The sequence below is a fragment of the Podarcis pityusensis genome (genome assembly GCF_964106645.2).
Source record: "Podarcis pityusensis genome assembly, chromosome: 7".
NCBI classification, from domain to species: Eukaryota; Metazoa; Chordata; class Lepidosauria; order Squamata; family Lacertidae; genus Podarcis; species Podarcis pityusensis.
The window spans coordinates 16,776,441-16,797,010 of NC_138031.1; the positions used below are offsets into that span (position 1 = coordinate 16,776,441).

The 20,570-nt window shown below is 45.8% G+C and overlaps 1 protein-coding gene across 1 annotated transcript in view; it reads left to right on the plus strand.

Moving 5' to 3' along the window:
- The window catches only part of EXT1 (exostosin glycosyltransferase 1), a 260,102-nt gene that overhangs the window by 202,089 nt on the left and 37,443 nt on the right, over positions 1–20,570 (plus strand). The gene's annotated exons all lie outside the window — the stretch shown is intronic.

Sequence of the window (20,570 nt, forward strand, 5' to 3'; positions counted from 1 at the left end):
GGACGAGGGTAGTAAGCATCTTTAATCCCATGGATAGTTACATCAAGCATGCAGTATTGTTCTTTCAGATGTGCATAGTTATATGGAAGTCCTGCCCTAAAACCCATCAACGTCTCCAAAAGTGAAGCAAAGTATTAGCAGGTGAGAAATCTCTCCTTTTAATATTAGTCGAAGAGTAATGAGTTTTAGATCCCATGACCCCTCCTGTGGGAAATAAAACTTGATGCATTTGTCAGGTCCGTGATGTGTCTGCACGAAGACATGCGACATAGATTTATCCGAAATAGGGCTTGTCTATTCACTGAAGATGCTCCTGTCCGATGAAATCATTAAAGCATATTTCACTAAGTAGAGCCAAGCTTGACTTTAATGGCTTCTATATCGGAGTATTTTTATGTATAGCATAGCACTGCACGGTGAGCAGCTGAACAGCCATTAGAGGCTGTAAATGTGATTTAGAATACCTTAGTGCCCATCTGCACAATGACATTATAGCCCTGGTGTAGTAGGAGCTAGGCCATCTTCTCCCCTTGTCCCTTTCAACTAGGCTGTCACGGGATAGGAAGGTCCAGTACTTACCCCATCAGTGGTCTCAGAACTGGAAGAAACTCTCACAATGCACATCAAAGATCCCTGTGTGCACAGGTTGTCCAACCTACAGATTGCTTCCATGTTTTTTTAAAAAATGTGACTTCCACATGCCACAGTTGCGGGAACTTGATGGTGTTGACAAAGGGTTGACTCATAATGCCATAGGCTTCTCCAATGTTTAGTGGAGGAGCCACACCAAAATGACACCCATGTCCCTTAGGTTGACTCAAAAGCCATATCCGTAAGTCGCAGAATGGACCTTAGTCACAACTATGACCTATTTCCCCAGGGTGTCTTCTTCCGATGCCTCTGTATGTGTTGATTAAGCCAACAGAGAAACCTTGAGCCGTATGGAACGGCATTGAGAAGGTCCGTAGCTCAGTGGCTGAGCACTTGCCTTGCATCCAGAAGTTCTCAGGTTCAATCCCAGCCAGGACCGTCTTAAGCATATCTGGCGCCATGGTGCAAAGATCCCTCCGGTGCCCCCCCCCCCCGTTTCCCAGAGTTGTTGACCTTTTCCCAAGCCTCTGTGGGGATCTCTCCCTCTCACGGAGGCTTAGGAGGCAAGCTGCATGCCCACCAGCCATATGGTTGATGGGGCACAGCTGGCGGGTGTGCAGGAGGGAAAGGGGAGGCCGCCGGCAAAGCCGCGCAGCTCCCCCACTTGCTGGGGTGCCCCTGAGAGGCTGGCACCCTGGCACAATGCGCCATTAAACCCAATGGGAAAGACGGCTCTGATCCCAGCCATTGTCAGGTTGGCTTCGGAGATGCTCCAGTCTGAAAGCCCGGACTGCTGCTCTCAGTCAGTGCGGGCTACGCTGAACTAACTGGACCAATGGGTCTGACTCTGTATAATGTAACTTCCCATGTTCCATCCATGCTAGCATGACCCCGTGCACTTCCCCCTATAATATCAGACTTATATCATGATCACCTCCTGAAAAATCACAACTAGTTCACAATGAAAGTGATGCAACAATTGCAGAATACATCCAGAATCACATGCCAGTTCTGCCTCCATTTCTTTTCTGGGCAACAAGGCATAGCTAAACCTTCAGCTGTATCATAATCTGGTTTCTTCGTATTCTGGTGCGCTAGATTCTAAGACATGTTCTAGGAGCCTGGCTCTCCATCATGGGCAAGGATTGGTCTTTTCCCCCTCCGCACTTTCAAAATCTATTGTTGAAACTTATTTTGCAGAGCTCCTTTGGCGAATCCAGCTTGGCTGTGTCACGTTCGTTGGCTTTCCTGTGTTCCAAAAGGGCCACGGCGACCAGCGTTTCCATAATTTCTGCCACTTTGCTAACACCTCAGCCTATTTTGCTTGGCTGCATCAAGGGTGCAATGTCTGGCTGAGCCAATGTTAATGAACCAGACTGAATGAAATACTCTTGATGGCTGCCTCTTGGCGCTTGGCACAAAACTCCTTTTTATGTTGGTTTCAAGGTCGTCAGATATCATTATAGCCAAGTATTAAAAATTTCAAAGAAAGGAGGCAGTGTGTTTGATTTATAGAATAATTATCTTGCTTTAGCTGTAACTTGGCTTTGGCAATGGTTCTGCAAGCACTCGAAAATTAAATCCATTTTTTATGGCACTACAAGGTATTATCTCACAGCAAATGATAATTAAACACCTGCGAAATCAATTAGCCCTTTAAGCAGGAGGGGGGGAGAGAGAGTTTTCCAATTATGTTTTTGCACCTTCCAAACTTCCCCCGTCCTGAATTCGGAAAACCAGTGCTTGAGTGGAAAGAAGTTTGAAATTCCTACCAATTGTATAGGGTGTGTGTGTGTGTGTTTTGTGAAAGGCTATCCCTAAATGGCACTGATCCTCAATCCAGACGCGGCCAATTTAATGGCAGTGGCGCCTGTCCAAGTGCGCTGCATTAGAGCTCACTCCTAGACGACCGTCTCTCTTGACACGCAGTTGAGCTGTTGGGTTTCCTGCAAAAGCCGTTACTCACTTTTCTGTTTCGGGTGCCAAGTTTTACTTGACAGCTTATTTAAAAGCCAAGATACCTTAATGGAAAGCAGCCAGCAAGGCGTTCGGTGGAACAGAACCGGGGATTCTCTTTGGGCGCTCTCCCTTTGTCTCCCCGCCTCGCTCTTTCTCTCTTCGGTAGTTCTGAACTATCTGCATTAAGAATTCATATGCTGCAAACTTCCTGAATGGTTAATAGCTGAAACTTAATACGCTGGAAAAAATAAGGAAGAACTCTTGCCGTTTTGCCCTGAAGTATCATGTGTATTTAATTACTTTAGCTGTTGCGACACTTTAACTGATCCAGTTGCTGCATTCGGGATGATAGTATATGCTTTTTTTCCCTACGGAGTGTGCAGATTCAGGAAAGGAGAACTGGAAAGATTTGGGTGCTTGCCACAGCAGCTCCCTCCCCCCCCCCGGCCGTTTTTTGTTTTTGGCTCAGAAAACAGTGGGGAGGGGAGGTAAAACCTTTAGTAGGATGTTTCCTACTGCCACAGCAGGCAGCCGGCTGGCCATGTTAACCTGCTTCACTGCACCCGACAGCCGAATAAGTATGGTGCTTGTGAAATGCATTTTGTCGGACTTGGACTCCTTGCTGGCCTTGGCTTCTCTTTTGAGATATATCTTGGAGGAAAATTAAGGGGTGGCTGTTAGAATTTCCAAGATAACGTCCGAGAGCCTGCTCTAACTTGGTGGCTTTCACACTAAAGCCTAGAGCTACAAGAGCAGCAATTGTGGACAGTGAAATCTTGAACTACAATGAACTACAAATCTTATGATGTCCAAAAGTCTGTTACATAGAAGACAGCAAATTCTGGTCCTCTGGTGCGCAAGAGGAGAGGTCTAGATCAAATGGGATTAAGCTACAGGAGTGTAGATTTGGGTTGGCCAGAAATCTCTTGGTGGTAAGAGCAGTTCAGGAGTAGAACCACTTACCTAGAGACGTGGTGGGCTCGTCATCAGTGGAGATCTCAACCAGAGACTGGACAGCCATTTTTTGGGAATGCTCTAACTTTGGTTTCCTTCCACTGAGCAGGAAATACGTTGGCCTAGACAACCTACAAGACCTCAAACTTTCTGATTGTTCTGCAGCTTGCAGCCCCAGGAGATTGTGAGGCGTGTTCTGGACCCCCGTCCATTCACATAGTGAGACACAATAGGCCACGTCAGCAATCCATGTGAACTGAATGTTCACATTTTGACCAGAAAATCTGTACAATGTTCAAGAGCTCTTGGGCACCCAGTTTGGCGAGGAAGAGGTTTGCTGAAGGTAACCACCAAACTGGTCTTCAGTTTGTGGTAAATCATGATCTGAGTCTTAACCTAACCTATGTGACATTAGGTTGGTCCACATGTCACAGTAAACCATGGTTATTTGCTTACTGTGAGCAAGCAGGTCTTCCCGTTTTGCTCTTCCCCTAGCACAAATGGGGAAGCAACAAGCCACACTAAATCCTTGGGAGGCACAGGAAAAACCTTGACTGCAAATTGCCAGACATAATTTTAATCCAATGGGATGAATAAGGTGGGTACTATCTGATCATTCACAGCAAGCTATTTAACAGGGGCCTGTTGTGATGTGCGGCTGAAGCCATTGCCATAACTATCTATTTCCTGTATAAGTTGAGCGTGCTTCTAAAAGAAAGAGGCAGGTGGATACCATTTTTCAAGAGGGTCCCATGCTTTTTATTTATACAGTCTCCCCCACTATTAACTTTTAGGGGAAAATTTTAAACATCCCATTTTACCTAGGCATTTGATGGCTGAAAGTTCTGTCCCTGGCAACCTTGAAATTATTAGTTGAGAGTATGTAGTTGTATTCGGGAGTTACAAACTTTTACAGAAGGTTGTTCTAAACTGTTTGAGAAGGTTGTTTCTTACAGCTTCTGATTGTATTGCTAGTGATATGTACGTTGCCCTGGACTCCTTTGGAAGAGAACATGAAGTATCAATCTAATAAAGAAGAAGAAGAATAAATGTTATTTATTGCATTTATATCCCACCTTTTGCACATGATTCTCTCTTTCAGACTGAGGCTTAAAAGTAAAGACCACCAGATCTGCAAATTTTGAACTCTACTGACCTCTAGTTCCCAAGGTCATTCATAGATCTTTTGACTAGCTGGCAAGTTGTGGTGTAGAGATCTCAGGTTTGTCTTCTAAAATCTGAAATATCGAGACCATTAATACTGGCAGTCGCAGAACTAGCTAGACGGGTTCACCATCTAGAGTGAAACTCCATGATTTTAGACAGGATCAAGGCTAAAATTAGCAGGGGACTGAGGAATCATGGCCATTATGAATTAAAATGGTTCCCTGGGTAGTTTATAATCTCTTCAGTGTAGCGACGAGGGAGAAGCCTTAAACACTGGGGAGGAATGTAAGTTATGGCTGATTAATTGATGCAGAACCCTTGCTGTTTGCTTCTACGGGTTGGGATAATGACTATTTGGGAATTCAGAGCCGCTGCCTAATCCAAGCAATGATTGACAGGGCTGATACTTTCTCCCCCCCCCCCCAGCAGCGTGTTAGATCGAGAAGTTGAAATTACAGGAATGTTGTGCATTCTGATAATTGCCAGCACAGCACTTTGGTGTTTACACCTGCGTGATGGATGAGGTCGTGTATGTTTTCTCAGCTATGGGTGGTGGGAAGGAGGGATATTTCAATTAAAGTGTGAATAAATTAGAATTGATTACAAATAGGGCCATTTGTTTATACTGCCTAAAAAGGTATTAGCTGAAAGCATGCACCACTTAATCATTATGGAAAGCAGGCTGAAAGCTAATAAAATGTGTGACGGATATTTGTGGAATGACGGCAGGGCGGGGAAGGAGGGCTCTTTGCTCAGACCCCAACAGCAAGAATAAAATGGCTAATAAAAGTACTTGAAGCACTTGGGAATATATGCTCCTGCAGGGTAATGCAGTGGCGTAGCGTGGGTTGTCAGCACCCGGGGCAAGGCAAGTAATTTGCGCCCCCTAACCCGTGGATTTGCGCCCCCTAACCCCCAGATGTTGCACCCGGTGCGGCCGGCCCCCCCTGCACCCCCCACGCTACGCCACTGGGGTAATGTCCACCCAAGACTGCCATTGCAGCTTGACCTGAGGGAGAACAAGACCTTATTCCCCAGTTTTATGGCTTATTCATCGATCTACAGCCCCACATTTGGGAACGAGCTTAGCATAGGAAGTCCCTTTCTGAAAGGAACTAGTTCAAGTTCAGCGTGTCCGAAAAGGAACCAATTCCAGTTCGTGTTTGACCCTTTACGAAACGAAAGAGTTCAGTTCACAGTTCACTTTGAGTTCACCCAAATGTTCCTTGGCACGCACACAAAAATTCAGCGTTCAGAATGTTGCAGGCTGCTGTGCTGAAGGATAAAATATACTTAAGAAGGCTTTTAAAAACCCATCAAAGCACACACACAGTGGAATGTGAATCGGTTAATTAATTTCCCCCTGCAGGTATGATCTTTAAGCTTGAAAGCCCCAAGAGTCTAAAGAATAAATACTCTCTCTCTCTCTCTCTCTCTCTCTCTCTCTCTCTTAAAGATTAACTAGAAATCATTCAAAGTTCCACCCCAAAACTAACTTACGTCAAGTTCATTTCACCCAGCAAGTATGGGAACTACGTTCAGGTGTAGTTCAGAGTTTTTTTATTAATTTGGTGAACTTTGTTAATCTAAACCACTTCATTCCCAAGCACTGGGACAGAGCTTTCCACACAACTGGAAGGATGTACGAAACAAAGGTCTGCTTCCACTGTCTGCCATATGTATGTCCTTAGAATTAGATCAAAAAGGTTATATAGTTGCTCTTTTTTTCCACGAAATGGATCTCTTCACACTAGGAACAACAACATAGCTACCCAAATAATCTGAAGCCAACCAAACAGGTGAGCCACTTGCCCTCATCTTTCAGATCCTTCTCTCAGTGACATTTTGCTTTCCCCTTATTTATTTACCTACTTAATTTATTGGCCTGCCCCATAGCGGAAGAACTCTAGGAAGCCAGGGTGGTGTAGTGGTTAGAGTGTCAGACTAGGACCTAGGAGGCCAGGGTTCAAATCCTCACTCAGGAAGTTCAGTGGGTGACCTTGGGTCAGTCACATCCTCTTAACCTACCTCACCAGGTCGTTGTAGGGAATAACTGAGGAGGGGGGTGAACCATGGACTCCCGGGAGAAAAAGGTGGGATATAAATGCAATAAATAAGCTCTTCTGCTTACTTGGGGGGGGGGGGGAGTAGAGATGTCAGTCATCAACCTTGCATCCAGATATGTCCACATGGTCATCATTGGACCTGCACCAGTCGCAAAATGCACCTGGCGCCTGGCTAATTTCTAACACTGCTTCCACCTCCCATCAGCCCCAGACAGCATTGCCAGTGATCAAGGATGATGGGACCTATAGTCCAACTGTTTGGGGAGAACACCATGTTAGGTTACCCCTGACGTAAATCAGCATACAAGATGCTACTCTGCCCTTGATTCCCCACTGCATAAGACGTGGGGACCTGAGATTCTTACACTTCACACTTTTGCCTAGATCCAGCTAAGAGAGAGCACTTTTTCAGCATAAAAATTACTGGTAATTGGGATATTTCAGAAATTGCACGCCAGTGTTTAGATTTTCAGCTAGATGTAATAAGAGCCGAGGTGGGTGGGAGCATTTGAATCTTTCATGCAACAGACAAAACATCTCTGTCCAAATGGAACCTCTTAGATGCTTGTTATCCCACAATCTGCTACCAGGCTGGCTGTTGATGCATTTTTGCTCTGTTAAGAGGCTGTGATTCAGGTTCCTACAAAGGGACCTTGGTGAAAGGTTGTCGTTTGCATAACCTCTTCACACATTCAAGAAGCTTTTCACAGATGGAAGGGAGGGATGTGTGCCAGACTGATAGCTCGTCCTTCGTGCTGCGTCAAGCTCCTAATATTAAATTTCTGCTCTCGTAGTACTATTATTATTATTATTATTATTATTATTATTATTATTCTCCATTGCTCTGTAAAGTCCCATGTTTAGGAGTAAGTGTTCTTGGGTGCTTTTGCCCTGGTCTGTTGGGGCAAAGGGTGGATAGCTGGTGCTCAAGTGCACAAGTCAAAAGGCAGAGTGGACACCTTTACAATTTATTTCTTCCTCATATGACCTTGTCAGGGCTGTACTATGTGTGGTGGACTGAATTAGGAGCCAGGAACCAGGAGCTGCAAAGTCAAAATCAAAGAGCAGTCAGAATCGGAAAGCTAGACCTGTAGAACAAAAGCCAAAGCTTGGGCCTAGTCATGGGAACACATGGATTTGCCTTCTACTGACCCACATCATTGGTCCATCTAGTTCAGTATTGTCTACACCTATTGGCAGTAGCTCTCCAGGGTGTCTCCCAACCCTCCCTGGAGATATCAGGGATCTGGGACCTTCTGCAAGTAGAGTGGATGCCCTACCAGTGAGCTACCTCCTTTCCCCAGGGCCGGCCCACCCATGAGGCGACAGAATCCCCAGGGATCAGCAAATCCCGATGTAGATCTTTATCCCCTCCCTTGTTCCTGATGTAGATCTTTACTCACCCCTTTTTCCCTGGCAGGAACAGGTGTTCTGTCCCGTGGTTCTCCTCAATGTCTTGACAAAACCTCAGGGAGGCCTCAGTGCTGCGAAAGGGACCCATTTATACTTCTTACTTGATTGGTTCACCAGATGACTCCTGACGGAGACAAGCCGCTACTTGCAGTTCAGTGGTTCACCACACGGGGCAGCGCTTGACTGCAGAAGCGTTACCCATTGGGTTGGTTTGCATGACTCGGTAGGGTAGGTGTCTATGGTTGTTTTCGGTTCCCTCATGCTGCCTCTAATCTACCTGGGCTTTGGGCTCAGCCGGCCCTTCGCCTTTCTTGGAGTCCCAACCTCAACATTCCCATGAACCGGCCCTGCACACAAACACCCACCCACCCCCAGCCCTTCTCCCCATGTAAAATGAATTTATTCTGGTGGAAAACGCACCTTGCAAACTGATTTTGTTTTGTGGTGAGCCTGTGCTCCCAGACTTTAAAGCTGTCTCCCGTTGCAATCCTAAAGCAAACTCGCTAGGGAGTCGCCTCAATGAGCTCAGTGGGTCTCACTGAGTGGGTCAACGCAGCAGGGACTGCACTGCGTGCTTCTTTAATGTTTCTGGCGAGAAGTTCAAAAAAACACTTGGATATTTGCCTGATTAAAGCAAACTCGGATTTTTATTCCCCCCGTTTTATTTTATTTTGCCATAAGGCTTGCTCAATTAGTTTCTTAAGTCCATTGCTGTATAATTTGATTAAAATGTCTCTGGGTAGTCCCCGCCCCTACTTTACCTTCATATCGTGATTGGCCTCAAATTTTCCTTGATCGCCTTCCAAGTCTAATATAATGAACTAATCCATTTCTCTTAAAAGGTTACCAACTGTCTATCTCCTGTCCCTTCAGGGACAGCCCCTAAGTAGGATATTGTTAAAGATATTCAGCTCTTAATAAGATGTGAACGCACGCATGGTGTCAACTCTTTTTTTCCTCTTTTGGAATTCCCAAATTACTCACAATTCATAATTAACCTATAGAAACCGCTGCCAAAATGCTGTGTGAGGTCTGCAAGCACGAGCGGATCTAGATAGAGATGAGGCAGTAGGTATACAGGTGGACCAAACCAGGCCCGTTTTTCCACTTGAAGGAGGTAAAGGAGAGGTGGCCAACTGCCCGTCCTTTAGCTATGCTCTTCTGCTTTCTTGAGGAGGGTCAGCAGCCCAGTGGCAAAGCGCATGCTTGGTGTGCAAGACGTTCCCAGGTTCAGTCTCAGACTTCTCCAGTTAGGACAGGGGACGATTCCTATACAGTGGTACCTCGGGTTACAGACGCTTCAGGTTACAGACACTTCAGGTTACAGACTCCGCTAACCCAGAAATAGTACCTCAGGTTAAGAACTTTGCTTCAGGATGAGAACAGACATCACGCCGCGGAGGCAGCAGGAGACCCCATTAGCTAAAGTGGTACCTCAGATTAAGAACAGTTTCAGGTTAAGAACGGACCTCCAGAACGAATTAAGTTCTTAACCCGAGGTACCACTGTAAACGTGAATTTTACATTGGTACAGTAGGTGTCAAGGAGCTGTCGGGCAAGCTTATAGGCCATCCACAGGGCAGGAAATAACTTGAGACTCATAATGCGATTAGCTGTTATTCACAGAAAGTAATGACACAACTAAGTTCCTCTGGCTCTTCTCATCTAGCTGGAGACGAAACTGACCCCTGCTTTCCCCCTCCAGCCTCTACCTCTGGATGCCTCCCAAGCAGACGGAGACTGTGGTGAGGGGGTGGGCTCCCCCTCTGGGCCTGCCTGGTCGGATGCTCAGCAGGACTCTTCTCTGGCAGGGTGTCACGGGAGGAGGGGACCCAGCAGGACTGGGCCTGTCCTGCTGCTGGGATCCAGGAGCAACCTGTGACTTTGAGTCTGTGCTCACACTGAGACTCTCAGCCTCCATCTCTGTCCTGGAAGGGCATCCTTCTTCTGACTCCCCTTGCTCTAACCTCCTGCTTCTAGCACCTCCCAGCTCATCCCTTCCCCAGTGTCCCATGATCCATGATCTAAGTCTTCTTCTTCGGTGTCATCCCTGGGGGTCTCTTGGGCAAGCGGCGCCCTCCACTCTTCCTTGTCCAGCCAGTCCTTGACGCAAATAGGGACACAGAAGACTGGTTTCTACGTACCCACACAGCTCTCCCTATCCTCAATCCAGGTAACTCAGAAGCATTTTTGGAATTCAGTAACATATCCCAGCCCAAACTGCTCAGTTCATGGGGGCAAATCATAGGCAGTGAGGGCAGTGGCTCAGGAGAGTGTGTGGCCTATGTAGAGTCTTGAGGGCCGGATAGAGAGGTATGGAGCTCCTTCTGCGACCCTCAGTTCCCTATCCCGGTATGGACCGTGCTGAAGGAAGTGGAGCAATAGTGTCACTCACGTTCCTCTGGTGTGGGGTGGAGAGAGACTGTGCTTCTCTTAAGAGTCCTGAGAGAAGAGGAAGGAGCCCTATGCGTTGGGCCTTCTTGGTAGTGATGCCCACCCTGTGGAATGTGTTGGAATTCTGCCTGGGTCAGAGGAATGTGCCACAAGCATAGGCACCGGCAGATATTCCTGTCGACCTCCCCGCGTCTCCCAACCTCTGCTGATAAGCAGGCGAGGTCCGGCGATTCTTCTCAGATGTATGAGAGGAACACACCGTTCTTCCTCTCTCCCCTTTGGTGTCCCCAGGGAGGGGAAAGAAGCAGACAGAAAACTATTTACATCATTTATTTCTGCCTCTTACATCAGTACAGAGAAACATGTCTGCACTCAACAACAGCAAGAAGAAAACTCCTCCCAAGTACATCCAGTACGGGTCATGTGACACACTGAGCTAACATCCGGTGCTCAGTACAGAATGGACTGCCCCTTTGTTCCCATGGCAACAGTCACAAACATCCTGTCTGGCTTTCCAGCCACAAGCAGCTGGCTGAGCTGCTAAAGCCTTTGCTTGCTGCAGCATTGGTGCTTTATGGTAACATACTCCCCCTAAAGTATCAATGTGTGCTGCGAGCAAAGCGTCATCCAGAGAAGAAAACAAACAGTTGTTATATTTATAACATTCCCCTGTTGTTTCAGTTCCACCCTTGGAACTACCCGCCACTGGTTTAACCAATGTACCTCTCTGGTTGTGTGACTTCGCATTACCTCGGTTAACAACTCTCTGTTGTGCCTTTGTCTCTGACTCAGACACAGCTTCAATCTGTCCTTGGTCGTTTACAATAGCAACATATGCAAGGTTAGCAAACTCCTTTGAATACCTCTTGGGTGGTACACCCTTCGTTGCTCTCTCAGACCTACGTATGAGGTTCTGATCCTCTGTGCTCACCGGTTCAACCTCTGGACTCTCTGGAGAACCAGTACTAAGCTTAATCAATGGTTCATCCTCCTCTTCTGAGGGTCTAGTCATTATGTGAGATTTCCTCTCAATGACTGTGACAACTGAGCTGTCTGAGCTATCGCTGTCATCATCAGTACTACTGAACTCAATAAGATCAAACTCATCATCATCATCATCTGAATCGTTTCCTGTGGGAAATGTCTGTACTACCCGCTCTTGCTCTGGAGCACTCTCTAGGAACTTTGTGAGAATCACCTGACCAGATTCAGACAAAATTACTCTGTAGAGACCCTTTTCATAACCCACAAAAATGCCTCTGGCATTCTTTACTCCACCTGGAGCTTCTGTTCTCACATGAGACCCGAAAACCTTAAAGTAGGCAACAGAAGGTTTTCTATTGAACAGCTTCTCAAAAGGAGAACATCCCAACTCTGTTGAGACTTTTCTCAACCACACATGAAGATAGGACGCTAGCGATTCGGCCCAATATTCATGTGGCAAATGTGAACTCAGCAATTGCGCATTCATCCCCTTTTGCAATTCTTTGTTCACTCTCACACAGACCCCCTTGTTCCACGCTTCTTGCGAGACTGCAACTTTGTGGTCTATCCCTTTTCCATCCAGGAACTTCTGAAACTTCTGTAACAGAAAAACTTGCTTCTCATCTGTGAAAAGACAATCAATGTTAGCATCATGCATATTTTTAACCTTGTCACAAAACTCCTGAAACTTTTCTAAAGTTTCTTGCGGTTTCTCCATCATATAAACCCAAGAATAATTAGTGAAACAATCCACACACACAAGGTAAAATCGTGCACCGCCTCTAGATGGTTCTAGAGGACCAATCACATCAGCATACACCCGCTGAAATGCTCTGTTGACCTTCTTGGTGAGCTTCCTGGTGCTCGCACTGGTCACACCTGCAAGAGAGATTCCGTTAGAAACAGAAGAATTACATTTCATGTAATCACTTTGATCAAAAGTCAACAAATACAGTCCATCTTTCTCTTTGGCAGTAAGAAACAGTTCTCCATCTTTGTAGATCTTGCAGCTTTTAGCATCATAGGACAGTTTCAGTCCTTTCTTTGCAATCTGCGACACGCTCAGCAGATTAAATCTCAGTTCTGGAACCAGGTAAACATTGCTTATAGTCAAGTTCAGACTCTCAAGATACACAGTCCCAATTCCAGTCGCTTCCAACTCCTGACCGTTGGCCTGTTTCACAGTGAAGCTTTGCTTCTCCAACGTCGAAAACAGTCCTCTGTGCGGGCACATATGAACCGTGGCGCCCGTGTCAATTATGAACGAGTTCCCAACATCTGGCGTGGTTCCTTTCGCCATCATAGCCTTTGCAGGTTTCACCTGGCACTTGGTACGGCTTTTGCCTGACGCCTGAGGCTTCGTAGAGCTGCTCTTTGCTCCTCTTGACTGGCGCGGCTTCTTACAGTTTCGCTGTAGATGCCCAGTCTGTCCACAATTGTAGCATCGGACAGCACTCAATGCTACACCATGCTCCCCAGTAGCATCAGCAGTGGGGGAATTAGAACTCTGTTCTTCCCTCCCCCTGTCCTTTTCTTCCAGTGCAGCAAGTCTGTCGTGTTCATTCAGGACCACAGCACAAACTCTCTCCGCGGTCAGCTGCGCGGCCGGTAGGGAACCAAGCTGACTGGCAACAACCTTGTAGGTGCGGCTAAGGCTGTTAATCATCATGAAGCAAAACACTTCCTCCTGAAGACGGAAATTGCGTTCCACCATCTGTTGACGCAGAAACTTCATTTCTGTCAGGTGCGCTTGAACATCTCCATCAGGCGCAAGTCTCAGATTGGTCAATTTCTCAAAATACAGCAACGCTGAAGAACCAGCATCTCTCTGATGCGTTGTACGCAGCGTGTCCCATACCTCTTTCGCATTTTCTAAATGCTGAACATGCACCAACTGATCATCTGAGACACACAGAATTATAGCAGTCCTGGCCCTTACATTCTGTGACTCCCAACCTCTGGTTGGTGCTGCAGGGATGGGGTTTTCAATTACATCAAAAAGCCTCTGATTCTGCAGCAGGGCCTTCATCTTTACAGACCAAGATGAATAATTGTCATTGGTTAAGGGAGGTGGGCAAGGCAAAGCTCCTTTCTTGGCATCCATCTTGAAGCCAAGCCTCTTCAGCTTTCCAGCCCACACTCTCAAACAAACTGTAAAATCCAACAGTCGTTTTTTTCCTTTCTCACGCAGGAAACTGCAAATTATTTACGCTCTTTGCACCTGGCAGCTAAACTCAGGCTGCTATCGAAAAGTCCCTTCCAAGAGCTCGTAAACCTTGTAGCCAAAACATTCTCTGGTTTTGTTTCGCTTTCCCAGGCTTACACGCAGAGTCCAGCCCCTTTGCCAGTTATTTTCCAGGACCGTTACCTAGCAACAATGCATTTCAATAGGACTTCTTATCTACCACAAGAATTTGTGGAATGCAGGCTGAGCTTCCAAGCTGCAGGCCTCTTCCTCCGGAGCTTTTGTTTTCTTTGAAACGCAGCTCCGTGAACCAGGGAATTAATCTTCCTGCGTTCACACTTTTAGCCCGAAATGCAGCATACCTTGAACTTTGTTGCTCTGGAAAACACCTCTTCTTTCCATCAGCTGTCTGTGGAGCCTCTGGCATCTTTCAGACGCTTCTCTTCCTCCTTGGAGCAGAGGAGGACAATCCACCAGCCTCTCATGCAGATGTCCAATGAATCGCAACCATCCGAAGGCTGCCACTGTTGGAATTCTGCCTGGGTCAGAGGAATGTGCCACAAGCATAGGCACCGGCAGATATTCCTGTCGACCTCCCCGCGTCTCCCAACCTCTGCTGATAAGCAGGCGAGGTCCGGCGATTCTTCTCAGATGTATGAGAGGAACACACCGTTCTTCCTCTCTCCCCTTTGGTGTCCCCAGGGAGGGGAAAGAAGCAGACAGAAAACTATTTACATCATTTATTTCTGCCTCTTACATCAGTACAGAGAAACATGTCTGCACTCAACAACAGCAAGAAGAAAACTCCTCCCAAGTACATCCAGTACGGGTCATGTGACACACTGAGCTAACATCCGGTGCTCAGTACAGAATGGACTGCCCCTTTGTTCCCATGGCAACAGTCACAAACATCCTGTCTGGCTTTCCAGCCACAAGCAGCTGGCTGAGCTGCTAAAGCCTTTGCTTGCTGCAGCATTGGTGCTTTATGGTAACATAATGCTCACCCATCAGATGTCAAAAAAATAAACAACTATCTAACATTTAGAAGACATCTGAAGGCAGCCCTGTTTAGGGAAGTTTTTAATAACTGATGTTTTAATGTATTTTAAATCTTTTGTTAGAAGCCGCCCAGAGTAGCTAGGGAAACCCAGCCAGATAGGCGGGGTATAAATTATTATTATTATTATTATTATTATTATTATTATTTCAGGAAGCCCCATTATAAAGAGAGACAACCAACCTTTCCTTACCATCCCACTGGTCATTGTGGTTGATTTGGGAACCCCAGTTTGCACCAACGCAGCCAGAGAAAGGGAAACACAACTTCTCCTTTTCTCCAGAGCATGTCACATAGGACAAGAGAAGTGAGACCCGGGAAGAGAGGAAATTGTGTTCCCATCTCTCTAGCATGCCCGATACAAAGGGGGAGCCGGTTACAAGTCAGACTGAACCCTGGGATGTTTTGCGTGCAAGGTGAAAGCTCTACCAATGAGCTATGAAGCCTTCCCCAGCTTGGACCAATAGCAAGTGTAGATATTCCCATCATGCTCTTCTTTGATCATCTCACACGGCTATCCATGTTTGAAGGGTAGAGGTAGGTGGTTAGACTTTCCGTGACTCAGCATTGAAAACCTCAGGTTCTGCATCTCAGTAGCAGACAAGTTTATAGGAGAGGAAAGATGTTCCAGCATAGAAAATTTGCCACATTCACATTTCTTAGCCCGCTTTTTATTTTTTAAGAGTTTGAATTACTTTCTTTCTTGTGTCGTCTCTAAAACTGACATTTTGCAGAGCTTGTAGCTATCCAGAACATTAACTGGATTTTCACATTTTTAGCACATTAATGATGGGAAATATAGGACTGGCATATATTAGCCCTAAAGGGGGAAGCTATTCTAGTACATGTTAAACTTTCCCATCGTGCGACAAACACTGAGGGGAAGAAAAAGGCTGGTGCTTAGAAATGGGGAGATAGCAACTTCGGTTTTTTAACTGTCTCTTCTTAATGTGGCTTTCCTCCCATGAATGGTGCCAAGAAAGCTGTTGAATTGTAAGGTCAATCTGCTGTCCATGCGGAGAAAAAGAAATCGGTGTTGTTAATTATCCTGCTGATATAAGCAGGGTGGGATGTATGCTGTGATTCCTCAGGAACGCAGAATGTGGTACGAAATCTGGGTCCGGTTTCCTGAATAGCTCTGCTTTCTTTCTTCTGTTTTCTGTTTTTATGGCAAGTTTCTGGTCCTTATGGATGTGGAGATATGCTTGAGGAACTTCAGAAACCAGGTGGGTGGCTGCCTAGCTAATTAAGATCTCCAGTGGTTGGAGGCTGAGGTCTGGGGGTCTCTCTTGGCTCATTCCGTGACTAAGCAAACAATTGCTGAAAATGCATAAAGGTTGCAGGGTGTTTGCAAAATAAAAGCAATTTGGCATTCTCCCAGTTTGCATAACCTGTGCAGATTGTGGGATTTGGCTTTACCGTTGTGCTGAATTTGGAATGCCTAGGTGGGTAGATTTAATTTTATTCCAGTGCAGAGTACGTGCTGCCCTGTTTTATAAGCCTGGTGACACAGAATAGCGTCGTGCCTGCAAACGAGAGCTCACAGGCACTTCTGTTCGTCCCTTTCCAGTGTTTTACTGCCAGCTTTTTTTACTAGCCCTTGCTCCTGTGCTTCCAAGTGCAGCCAGATGTGCAGGCATGAGAAGATGGTGATGATACTCACCACATCTGGAAAAGCCTCGCCTGCTGGTTTCTGCAAATTTCAGTGCTGTTGAAAGGAACAGATGCAGCAGCTGGGGTAGCTCAGTCAGCAGAGCATAAGACATTTAATCTCAGGGTCATATGTTTGAGCCCCACCTTGGGCAAAAAAATATCGGGGGGGGGGTATGACCTTTGTGGTCCCTTCCAACTCTACAATGCTGTGATTCTAAGATACGGGCATTTTGGGAGTCAGTTGTCACTTGTTCATAGTAGACTTCCTAGAATTCTCTCCATACACACTGTATATGGATTTGGTTGGCTGGTTGGAATTGGATCAGCTTAACTGCGCATCATTGCAGCTATAGTTTGTCAAATTGTTTTGTGTAAATCTAAGGGAGAAGGTTCAAGAAAAAGTTGGTTTTAAAAGGTGATACAGTGGTACCTCGGGTTAAGTACTTAATTCGTTCTGGAGGTCCGTTCTTAACCTAAAACTGTTCTTAACCTGAAGCACCACTTTAGCAAATGGGGCCTCCTGCTGCCACCGCACCGCCAGAGCACAATTTCTGTTCTCATCCTGAAGCAAATTTCTTAACCTGAAGCAGTATTTCTGGGTTAGCGGAGTCTGTAACCTGAAGTGTATGTAACCTGAAGCATATGTAACCTGAGGTAAAGGTAAAGGGACCCCTGACCATTAGGTCCAGTTGTGACCGACTCAGGGGTTGCAGTGCTCATCTCGCTTTATTGGATAAGGGAGCTGGCGTACAGCTTCCGGATCATGTGGCCAGCATGACTAAGCCGCTTCTGGCAAACCAGAGCAGCGCACGGAAACGCCGTTTACTTTCCCGCCGGAGCGGTACCTATTTATCTACTTGCACTTTGACGTGCTTTCGAACTGCTAGGTTGGCAGGAGCAGGGACTGAGCAACAGGAGCTCACTCCGTCATGGGGATTCGAACTGCCGACCTTCTGATTGGCAAGTCCTAGGCTCTGTGGTTTAACCCACAGCGCAACCCACGTCCCTTGTATCCTGAGGTACCACTGTATAAAAAAGGGAGACAGGGGATGAGATTGCAGGGTTTTATTCTTTTTTAATACAGCCTATCAGTTGCATCTTCTGTAGTTTGGAATTACATTGGGCCGTGGTGGAGGGAATCTTAATCCATTCCAAGTGGCTTTTTCCCATACAACCACGCTTATTCCCATGCAAGTTATACACACTACTTTCAGCAAATGGGACTCTCCTAATGATGGGGTCTGTAATTGAAAATTAGTTTACTGCAGTCTTCACAGCCTCTTGAGACTAAATATAAAAGCAGAAATGTATATGTCCATGTACAGTATAAATGTATCTCTCTCTCTCTCTCTCTCTCTCTCTCTCTCTCTCTCACACACACACACACACAGAGAGAGAGAATATACCTTTAAAACATTCAGTGTCTGCAGCCTATGATTAAATGAGATTATTAACATTGTGAAGTTTTTGTGCAGGATTTTATTGTCAAAGTAAAAAATTGACTATTTTACTATACTATTTGCAGAGTACAGAAATCTCTGTTGAAAAGGAAGGTGCATGTGTGTGTGTTTAAGAGATGTGAGGTGGGGCGGGGGTGGGGGACAAGGAGATATTCAGTCTTGATCCTTTTTGTCTCTGGAACCAGCAGGCTGGCAAGTTGAGAGCCATTTGCAGGTTTGCCAAAAGCACAATTAGCTAATAACTGGCTTGAAACTGTTAGGGATTTGATGTGTGTTTTTGGTAAATGGTTCTGAAATGATTGATGGAATTGGAAAGAAAGCAGTAGGGTCTAGCTAAACCCTTTAATTTTGAGAAACGGGGGTCACCGGTCCTCTGTGTTTAATTGCCAAAATTTCTTCTCCAAACCAGTCTTGCATCACAACACACACACACACACACACACACACACACACACACACATTTAGAATCACTCTTTCTCCCTCCCTAGCCCAGCTAATTTGTCCCCTGCTGGCCCACAGTTACACAATCTGACTCTTTTTAGCCATTTTTCATCCTTTACTGGGTTGATTAAGGTGAGATTGTATTGGTGCCTGGTTGCTCTTGGTTGGCTGTATTGGTTGTCAAGCCTCTTTCTCCAGTGACAATAAATGGATGCCTTCGTGGGGCAGCTTTTGCATCAATATTTCCAGAATGGAAAGCATGAGTGACTTAATGGGGTGCATTAAATCAGTTCATTAATCACATATTCCAAACGTAGATTTATTAAAAAATGATAACAATCCGACATTAATCGGAGCCAATCTTCCTCAGCCCAAGATCGTTCTAGCGACAAAAATTGCAATAGCATCTGTTGAGCTCAGAAATGCATCTCAAGACCGTTTTCCAAACAACAAATGGTTTTTGTTCTGCTGCTTAGTCAAAAGAGATGCTGTATGTTTTTTGTGTTGTTTAATATGAAGACATAATATTAATCCCAGCTTCTCCCAAGGGTAGTTTACAATGTGAAACCAAAAATCCCAAGACGAGAAAAATAGACAATGTTTGCAATGTTTGTCGCGTTTACAAAGAACAGCAAAGCAGGACAAATTCCAAGCCCGGGTTCCCTTTTAGTGAGATGGGTCGTCTATTTCTGACACACGTCACTTTTCCATGTGTTTGGCCTACCCTGTTTCCACAATAATCCGTGATGATTTTAAGTGAATGCCAAAGAATTGCATTCAAATTGATGTACAAACCTAGGAGGTAAAAATGAGGGCCATTCAGTTAAAAATGTGGACCAAACCAAATTCTTCTCCATCTCTGTTTTCTCTCATGTTTTCTCTCCCTGCATTCAGTCTCCCTGTCTCCTTGAACCTCCGTTAAAAGTCGCCCCTATTCTCTGCTTCTCTTACCAGTGACAGAATTGCACTGCAAACCCCACACCCTCCAACATTCCTCAGGTGAAAATAGGGACGTTTCCCACTCCCCCCCCCCAGCCACAACCGACCCTCCTTGACCCCCCATTTTTTGTCTGCCCGTCCTCCATTGCTTTTAAACAGAAATAATCTGTAGGACGGCCAGGGCCGGATTTAGGTTTGATGAGGCGCTAAGCTACTGAAGGTAATGGGGTCCTTTCTGTGTCCAGCTGTCCTTTATCAACAACAAATTGTCTGTGCTGTTTTTTGTGTTGAATATATGCTATATGGTAATTTATGGACCTAATAGGTATCTAAAGCCCTTTCCACATGCAGAATGTAGGCACCCTATATATTGTTGTTGTTGCTGTTTAGTCGTTTAGTCGTGTCCGACTCTTCATGACCCCATGGACCAGAGCATGCCAGGCACTCCTGTCTTCCACTGCCTCCCGCAGTTTGGTCAAACTCATTCTGGTAGCCTTGAGAACACTGTCCAACCATCTCGTCCTCTGTCGTCCTCTTCTCCTTGTGCTCTCAGTCTTTCCCAACATCAGGGTCTTTTCCAGGGAGTCTTCTCTTCTCATGAGGTGGCCAAAGTATTGGAGCCTCAGCTTCAGGATCTGTCCTTCCAGTGAGCACTCAGGGCTGATTTCCTTAAGTATGGATAGGTTTGATCTTCTTGCAGTCCATGGGACTCTCAAGAGTCTCCTCCAGCACCATAATTCAAAAGCATCAATTCTTCGGCGATCAGCCTTCTTTATGGTCCAGCTCTCACTTCCATACATCACTACTGGGAAAACCATAGCTTTAACCATACGGACCTTTGTCAGCAAGGTGATGGCTTTGCTTTTTAAGATGCTGTCTAGGTTTGTCATTGCCTATATATAGAAATGAGCAAACCAATGATATTTTGCAGGCTAGAAAGCGGGGCACCATTGCTTACATCATAGGAACCTACACAACACAAAACACTGTTTCTGTATGTAGGTTTTATTTTATTTGGTTTTTATCTTATATTTTGGAAATGTACACCCAGGTGTTTCTCTTTTCTTTAAGTTTTTTTGGGGGCTCCCAAGAGAGTGGGGCCCTAAGCTATAGCTTGTTTAGCTTATATGTAAATCCAGCACCGAGGACGGGGACTCAGTTCAGCATCACTCAGTTGCTTTCATATTGCCATCTACATTTGTTTTCCTATCTCTTTTTTGCTTTTGTTCCTGTTGTGTCTCCCCTAATGCGATGCCAGCTTTGCAGATGTGAGCTGGTCCGGCGATGAGTCTAACCAGATGTGCCGT